General features: G+C 38.7%; 1 long non-coding RNA gene across 2 annotated transcripts; it reads right to left on the reverse strand.

Moving 5' to 3' along the window:
• Positions 1-1440: 1440 nt before the first annotated feature.
• On the reverse strand, positions 1441-4043 carry LOC143304320 (uncharacterized). Of its 2 annotated transcripts, XR_013061045.1 has the most exons (5): positions 3776-4040; positions 3195-3333; positions 2622-2710; positions 2297-2518; positions 1441-2162 (listed from the first exon to the last, which is right to left on the reverse strand). It is a non-coding gene; the product is annotated as an uncharacterized LOC143304320 (long non-coding RNA). The 2 variants fall into 2 exon arrangements; XR_013061044.1 differs by lacking the exon at positions 1441-2162 and having other exon boundaries at positions 2346-2518; positions 3776-4043.
• Positions 4044-7803: the final 3760 nt, after the last annotated feature.

Here is a 7803-nt window from a genome sequence, read left to right on the forward strand (position 1 = left end):
GCATTTCTCGCCATAGAAGACACAGAAGTAATAAGTTTAAGCGATTTCGGGAATAAATTAAAAGATATGTTCGGTCCGGGAAAAACGATTAACGAATATAAAGGGGAATTAGCTACAATATTTCAACGACCGGGAGAAGATATTTTGGACTACGTAGATCGCGTCAAAGATCTCAGACTGGCGATAATGAACGAGGAAAGGTACGAGTACGGCACCGTATTTCAAGATAGGATAGATCGAGACACGAGGGAAGCTTTCGTTAAGGGGCTCCCAAACGAGATGTATTTACGAGTAAAGATAGCAGGATACCAATCCTTGGACGATGCGTACAGCCAAGCCGTGAAAGCAACACGAGAATTAAAACAAGTGAACAATAGAATTCGATATCAACGTCCGACACCTTCGGATAATTATAACCAAAACAACGCTCAACCACCATACAATAGTATCTATACTGTAAACAACCGCCAGGACTGGAGATTTGTACCGCCGTCGCAGAAACATCTAAACAACCCGAAAATAGAAGAAAATGTCAGGAAAGAAACAAGAGCAATAACTTAGGAAGAAAAACGCATAAATAAATACCTCGATAGAAATCTAAATCAAAAGAGAGATGCTGATCATTTCAACCAATCAACTTTTCAATGCAAACACCATTCCGTTGCTGTGATAAGGGATAATGTCACGTTAAATAATAAGAGGACGCACGGTACCATAGACAGGATCATGAGTGAGAAATTTCCTGAGTTACCAAACAAGATAAATAATATTAGTGCCAAAGAACTTTCAGACGAAGCAGAAACTAGGAAATTGAACGACGAGACGACAGGCAATGCTTATCCACTGCATAATATCACAGAGATATTGGACCCGCTGGGAAGTGCGAATTGCCTCTCCACGTTCGACTTGGCAAAGATACAAAAGCAAGACTCCACGAATTTCGTGAATGTCTCAACCATAATAGGAAAAGAGATAGCGAGTGTATCTCACTCAAAAACTTCTATAAAACCATCAGAAGGAAACTTTATCGAACTCAAAGCCAAATCATTAAATTGCAAGGAAGATCACACTATAGAAAATAAAAATATAGCTATCCCTAAATCCAAAACAGAATCTATAAGCAAAAAGGTTTGTAATAAAAATTCAAAGAATAATTCCAAATCTACCAAAAATATTCCTAAACGTTCCATACAAATAAATAATAATTTAATTATAATAAGCACTTCCAGTGAAACTATTCATCCTGAAAAGGTAGAGAAAAATAAAGGTGTTGTGAATAAAGTAAATAAAGAAGGAAAAAGGGTAACTAAGGAAAAGGATTCTAAACATTTTCAAGCTGAAGAAACGCAAGTTCAACGAGCCCAGAGAAATCAAAAGGGAGAAAATAGGGAATCACCAGTTGAAGATATATATAAAAACTTGAATACACTAGCCATTGGATTATAATTGGATTAAAAATACTTTATTGGTTACTACATCTAATATTTGACGTAGGTAACATAGTAGGTAGTGCTGATCTTATGATTCCCCCAGGAAAATATAGATGGTATCACGCTATACTATATACAAAATATTTTTGGGTTAATATGGCTGCGGCACTTTCAAAAATTTGTATTTTGAATGCTATTAGCAAGCAATTGGATAATTGGATCGACGTCAGTAAACTTGCGTCTTGGCGCAAAATAAAAACTAAAATGAAGGAAAGGAACGAAATTCTCCCCGCACGAATTAGTTTTGGACATCTAGCCAGAGAACCTACTGGTGAAGTAATAATCGAAGAGAACATGGAACCAACATACTCAGAATATCTCGAAGATCTGTTCAATAAAATTTACACCGTACAACGAATGGCAAGAGAAAATTTGATAAAATCCAAACTAAGATCAAAGGAATATTACGATCGACGAATCAACCCTCAAGATTTTAAAATAGGAGATTCGATATATTTACTAAAAGAACCTAGTAAAGGAAAATTCTCCGATCAATATACTGGACCACACAAAGTGCTAGAAATCTTGCAGAACCAAAACGTCAAGATTGAAGTAAAAATGGGATTCTGCGAACGATGCACTTAAACAAGTTAAAACTAGCGCATAATCGAAATAAACAATGAATAAAGTGATTTCAGTGGGCAACGTAGTGCCGTAGTGTATGTTGCAGTGCTGTTCGTCGAATGACACAGATAGCGAAAACATAAAAGAAAAGAAAAGGAAAATTATTATATGTGATTCAATTATTGTTTAAATATAAAACGTGTTAACTCAATGAATAATTAAGTAGTGAAAGTGAAAGTTACCTTGTGAACAAGTGATCAACATACAAGAAAGTGTACGTGCAAGTATAGGTTATGGATCGTTGTTCGTGGTACATAATGTACGACAGCTACCTAAAATAAGTGAATAAATTAGTTTCAATCGTCTCAGTGCAAAATACAAGGTTACTAAATGTTATAACTATATTGTGGATAAATCAAAAGGAGGTGTGACACTGTTCGTCGAATAATACAGATAGCGAACACCTAAAAAGAAAAAAAAGAAAATTATCATGTGTACTCCAATCATTGTTTGAATATAAAACGTGTTGATTCAATAAATAATTAAAAGAGTGAAAGTGAAAGTTACCTTGTGAACAAGTAATCATCATACGAGAAGGTTTACGTGCAAAATAGGTTATGGTTCCCTGTTTGCGGAACACCATGTACAACAGCCAGCTGAAAAATAAATGAACAAATTAACTTCAATTGCCTTAATGCAAAATACAACAGTACTAAATGTTATAACAATACTGTGGAAGCATGGCACTGTTCGTTGAATAACACAGATAGCGGAAACTTGAAAAGAAAAGGTTTATTACGAGTGCTCCAATTACTGTTTGAACGTAAAACGTGTTAGTTGAACGAATAACAATGAAAGTACAACCTACCTCGTGAACAATTAATCACTATACAAGGAAGTGTACATGCATGAATTTCTCAGGTTAATAAGAAGAAATAAAATAGCTGATAAAGTATAGAAAGCTGTTAGAAAATAATCAAGATAGATTAATTGAGAGTTAGTAATAAATATAACCGGAGTAAAAGGATATTTTGTTATGCATTAATCTACGTAGTATTGTTATGTTATTTTGTAATGCCCAATAGTGGTCGCACATACAATGCATTATACACATATTGAATTAAATAAATTAAACACCACCTTTATGACCACAGATATAAGACGATTGAAGGCAGCCGTAGTAGAAGGCAGCCGTAGTAAGTATCCAAGGCATATCAAAGAATCGGATGATGTTGTGGGAACGATCCAGGTAAGTGACGCAGCATCGAAAGAGCAGAATCTGAAGAATTACAGACAATGTTAATCTAACAAATAAATTTTAATCGTTAATAAGGGAACTAATTCATATCATGCATAAAATAATAACAAATAGCAAGTACAAGCAATAATAAATTAATAGGGAAAATAAGAAAGGTTAATAAACACAGAAATGGGTTAGAAATTACAATGTCAATCTAACAAATAAAATTTAATCACTAATAAGGAAACTAATTCATATCATACACAAAATAATAACAAATAGCAAGTACATGCAATAATAAATTAATAGGGAAAATAAGAAAAGTCAATAAACACAGAAATAGGTTAGAAATTAATCAAGATAGACTAACTAAATATTAACAAGACATGACTGAACTCGGTGCAGAGGAATAAAGTTATGCTACACGAAAATAACTGGTAACACAATACACAAAACATTAACTAAATTAAACAAGACTTACATAAATGCAAGTCACGTATAATCAAAACAATGACTATTGAAATTCGGTGACAATACAATCCATGCTATCACATTAAAGTAGCACACGATATTGACACAGACAATATCATGAAATACAAAACAATATTACAAAAACACTACTAAATAAAATTATAATGATTAACAATTAATTAGCTATTTCAACAACACGTTACTGTTGACATTAAACCAACGCCATACCAAAGAGACACGCGAGCGGCCATGTTGAAAAATTCGTCGCACATACAAATAATAGCCAATGCAATGTAATACAGCATCATAATAGCAATGTTAGGTACTAATAAAAAAAACAAACAAAAAAAAGAGAGAGATAAGGAAAATATATATATAATAAATAACAACTAACATAATCATAACATATTATATATGTCGGAGAAGCAGGGGGGATAGGGTTGTCGGTGTTTGAGGAGTCTTCATTGAAGGTAGCCATCGTTGCGGTGTGACGAAGATACGATTTATTGACACAGGTATGAATAACACAGGTTTGACAATCTATCACGGCGGTGAGACGTTCGCGACACTAGTGACAGTGATCTCAGGTTCAATAACGAATCCGCGGTCAACGGGATGACAGATAGGCGTTCTCGCTGAATCTAAGTCTGACTCGTAAACGATAATTGCTGAGCGTAAAGACGTTACTCTTTAGTCGACGGGAGCGCGGCAAAGAATGCGCGTCCCGTCCCGATGATTCCACAGAGGAAAACTATATTGGGGTGTGTCTAAGGACACGAGATCATCGGATTCGTCGAGGAAAGCCTTCGTTTAGGAAGTAAGGGAAATTGACGTTGCTGCTAATTGGTCAATCTCCATATCGGTGGTTAGAAAAAGATGCTAGCCGCCCTCGAGGGAAAGTTGCTAGTGGGAGACGCCGTTCGTTAAAAAATATGTCTCCCCTATCTTCCCGTAGCTGGGACAAAGACTGTTTGTCTGTTTGAAGGACTTTAGTTAACCAAACCTTAAGATTTATTACGGGCCCTCGGGCTAGCCGAACATGTACTGCGGAGACGCATCGACATCTGGCAATCATCGTACTCGAAGAATAGGGTCTGCGTGTGGCGAGCTACGGGACAGAAACCGTTGGAATGTTTACTGTCGCGTGTCGCCACGAATATCTCTTTTAAGGAGAGCTATAGAATTATTCCATATGTTTGTTGGGCAAAGCGTTCATCCCTTGACCGCGGCTACGTTGGGCGACAGATTGTCGCCTCGAGCCAAAGCTCACCGTCACTAATCTTGAACAATTACAATCGGATTGAATAACTACAATAGTTTAGTTACAGTTATAGTAGACTTTAGATTGCAATGTTGCGGGGCTATCCGAAGGTTCCGGTGTCCTTTCATCTCCGACACGGCCATCCTGACTATCACACGTCCTCGTGTGTGGCTAAAATATCGTGTTTTCTTACATTAGCTTCGATGCAACTGACATTATTTACAATTTAACTAAGTGTCCAAGAAAGTCAAGGGTCCATTTCAACAACGAGGTTTTGTTCGGAGGTTTGACATGCAAGGAAATGAAAGAGGGCTCGAATTAGTAGCGCTATAATTTGTGTTTAAAGAGCTAGTTGCATTCTGTGAGTTACCAGTCAGACCGTAATGACACGGCAGATCATTTCGATTGCGTACACCGAAGAGTCTCAGTTTGTTGGATCATGTTACTGCGTTGGGTGTATCACTGTGGGTATGTTACAGATGTATGAGACATCACAGTGGATATATTGCGTATGTGCAAAACGTCACTGTGGATATATTACAGATACATGAGACATCACAGTGGATATATTGCGTATGTGCAAAACGTCACTGTGGATATATTACAGATATACGAGACATCACAGTGGATATATTGCGTATGTGCAAAACGTCACTGTGGATATATACTACAACTACAACGCAATGTTAGTGATCCTCTGAGGTCGGTGTACTTGCATCGATATTATCACCGTCGTCGTCATCACCGCAGACGTCCAACTCAGCAGGGACGCAGCCTTCCGGCATCTTTCTCAGTCTGTCATGTCTGTCCTTATATGATCGTTTTCCGTCTAGAGTTTTTAAGGTATACCTATCTCCTTCCAAAATCTCTGCTATCTCGAACGAACTCCTGAATTTCGGATCTAACTTCGTCTGGTTCCTTTCCTCGTTTTTGCGTAACACGAAATCGCCAAGGTTGAACCTAGTTATTTTAGCTTTGTTTTCATCGAACTTATCTTTATCGTATTTGGCGCTTGCTTCTATATTCTTTATCTCCTGCTGTCTTACATGGGAGATATTTACTTCTCTTTCTTCGATATTGTCGGGTAGGGATAAGCCGTAGGGTCTCGCTGTTCTACCGATTAGTAGTTCCAACGGGCTTGACTTAGTCACGCGGTTGGTGGTACAATTTAAGGCCAGTTGTATTTCCCCGATCGCGTCCTGCCAGGACCGCCCAGTGGTTTCTATTGTTGTGAACATGTTTTTTAGCGTACTCATAACACGCTCTACCTGTCCGTTGGCCCTACTAGCTACGGTCGCAATTAAATGGAGTTTAATGTATTTATCTTGACAAAAGTCTCGAAATTCTTTGCCCGTAAAACATCTTCCCTGATCCGCTATTACCCGGCAGGGACTGCCGAACAAAAATATAGCGGACTTAAGCGCTTTAATGGTGTTAATGGAATCTATCTTACGGGTATGATGCAAGTATACGAACTTGGTGAAGGCGTCGACCAACACAATGACGTATTCCTTCGAATCGTTCTTACCGCTTAGTTTGCCCGTTATGTCCATATGAACCGCGTGCCAAGGTATGCTGGTCTTAGGTATGAGGTGTAATTCGGCTTGTACTCGACCCGAACTTGCCTTTGAAACTCGACAAGCATGACAGTTCTCTACGAATTTGCGAACATACTTCGCCATTCCTTCGAACCAATAATACTCGTACAGTTTCTCAAGCGTTTTATCCCAACCTAAGTGCATAATGGACTGGTGCACATGGTTAATAACAGACCACCTAAACCCCCTCGGCACGATGGGCAGGCAGAGAGACCTTCCTTTTCTCTGTATTCTACGATGAAGAGTGCCGGACCGTAACTCATACGTATTCGCGACGTCTTCCGCGAGCTCTTCGTTCTGTAATTTATTGACGATCTCAGAAATTTGTGGGTCGCGACGTTGTTCCGCTAGTAGCCAATCGTCGGAGATTTCGGTTAGGTTAATTTCTTTCTCTGCAATTTTGCTGAACGTACCGCGATCTAAGTCTACGGGATTTCGCGAAAAGAAATCTACGTGGGTCATTCGTTTACCCTCCCGGTACATAATGTCAAAGGTAAAAGTTTGCAGGTAAGCCCACCACCTGTAAACCCTGTCGTTCAAGTGTACCTTATTGCGGGATGCTTTCAGGGAGTTGCAGTCGGTGACAACAAGAAATTCTCGTCCGTGTAAGTAATGACGGAAGTGCTTGACGGCGTTTACGACTGCTAGCGTTTCTAATTCGTAGGAATGATACCTAGATTCTGCAGGGCTAGTTCTTTTGCTGTAATATTCCACTACTCGATTTTTACCTTCAACCCTGTGCATTAAAATGGCCCCATATCCTTCCGAGCTAGCATCCGTATGTAGTTCTATTGGGTAATTGGGGTCAAATATCATTAGCACCGGCGCGTCAGTCAGGACGGAAATTACCTTTTGTCTTATCTGTTCGTGCCGGTCCGTCCAAGTTATATTCTTGTTACTCGAGGTGAGTGCGTACAGGGGTTTCATTACTTGTGAGAATTTGGGAATGAAGTTTCGGAAGTAAGAGGCCAAACCTATGAATTGTCTGAGTTGTGTGACGGTTGACGGTGCAGGTAAAGAACTCAAGGCTTGTATTTTACCCGGGTTTGGACGGACTTCTCCGTTACGAATTACATATCCCAAATAGAGTACCGATGTCTTTAAAAAGGAACATTTTGCAAAGTTAAAGGAGAATCCGGCGTTTACGAGAGTGTTTAGTACAGTGTGCAACCTTTCTAG

This window comes from Bombus vancouverensis, unplaced genomic scaffold, assembly GCF_051014615.1.
Source record: "Bombus vancouverensis nearcticus unplaced genomic scaffold, iyBomVanc1_principal scaffold0030, whole genome shotgun sequence".
NCBI classification, from domain to species: Eukaryota; Metazoa; Arthropoda; class Insecta; order Hymenoptera; family Apidae; genus Bombus; species Bombus vancouverensis.